Source organism: Arachis duranensis, chromosome 6, assembly GCF_000817695.3.
Source record: "Arachis duranensis cultivar V14167 chromosome 6, aradu.V14167.gnm2.J7QH, whole genome shotgun sequence".
In the NCBI taxonomy this organism is placed as follows: Eukaryota; Viridiplantae; Streptophyta; class Magnoliopsida; order Fabales; family Fabaceae; genus Arachis; species Arachis duranensis.
In genome coordinates, this window is record NC_029777.3 from 76,852,888 (window position 1) to 76,854,561 (window position 1,674).

Below are 1,674 nucleotides of genomic sequence, written 5' to 3' on the forward strand. Positions count from 1 at the left end.
GAAACTAATTGAGGCTTAAGCTCAAAGTTGTTTGCTCCAATGGCAGGGATAGAGATGCTTCTCCCATAGAAGTCGGGAGTAGGTGCAGTAAAGTCACCCAGCACCTTCCTTGCATTGTTGGCATTGTTGTTGTTTTTGGCTGCCATGTGTTCTTCTCCTTTGAAGATTTCTGTTAGGTCCTCTACAGAGAGTTGTGCCTTGGCTTCTCTTAGTTTTCGCTTCAAGGTCCTTTCAGGTTCAGGATCAGCCTCAACAAGAATGCTTTTGTCCTTGCTCCTGCTCATAAGAAAGAGAATAGAACAAGAAAATGTGGAATCCTCTATGTCACAGTATAGAGATTCCTTGAGGTGTCAGAGGAAAAGAAAAATAGAAGGCAGAAGTAGAAAATTCGAACTTATCAAAGAAGATGGAGTTTGAATTTTGCATTAAAGAATAATGTTAGTCCATAAATAGAAGGAGGTGAGAAGAGGGGAAGTAATTTTCGAAAATTTAAGTAAAAGATTTTGAAAACATTTTGAAAAACACTAATTGAGAACTATTTTGAAAAAGATGTGGTTAAGAAGATATGATTGGTTTTTTTTTTAAAAAAATGTGATTGAGAAGATATGATTTGAAAAACACTTTAAAAAGATTTGATTTTAAAAATTAATGACTTGGCTATCAAGAAAAGATATGATTTAAACATTAAAGCTTTCTCAACAGAAAAGGCAACATACTTGAAATGTTGAATCAAATCATTAATTGATAGTAAGTATTTTTGAAAATGGAAAGAAATTGATTTTGAAAAAGATTTGATTGAAAAGATTGATTTGAAAAAGATTTGATTTTGAAAAGATTTTGAAAACTTAAAAAAAATTTGCATTGAAAACAAAATCTTCCCTTTTGTGCCATACTGGCGTTAAACGCCCAGAATGGTGCACATTCTGGCGTTTAACGCCCAAAATGCTACCCTTTTGGGCGTTAAACGCCCAACCAGGTACCCTGGCTGGCGTTTAAACGCCAGTCTGTCCTTCTTCACTGGGCGTTTTGAACGCCCAGCTTTTTCTGTATAATTCCTCTGCTGTATGTTCTGAATCTTCAATTCTCTGTATTATTGACCTGAAAAGACACAAATTAAAAATTTTTTGGATTTTTAATAATGAGGAATAATCAAAATGCAACTAAAATCAAATAACAATGCATGCAAGACACCAAACTTAGCAGTTTGTATACTACTGACACTAATGAGAATGCATATGAGACACATAAACACTCAAGTCAAGAGAATTCAAAGATCAAAGTAAGAAATCATCAAGAATTACTTGAAGATCCTTAAGACACATGCATGAATGCAATAAGAACAAAAACATGCAATTGACACTAAACTTAACATGAGACACTAGACTCAAACAAGAAATATTTTTGGATTTTAGAATTTTGTAAAATTTTTTTGTGTTTTTCGAAAATTAAGTGGAAAAAGGTATCAAAATTCTTAATGAGAATTCCAGGAATCATGCAATGTTAGTCTAAAGCTTCATAAACTTTACGCGAGTAAGGGTCGATCCCACAGAGATTGTTGGTATGAAGCAAGCTATGGTCACCTTGTAAATCTTCGTCAGGCAAACTCAAATGGATATGGTGATATACGAATAAAACATAAAGATAAAGATAGAGATACTTATGTAAATCATTGGT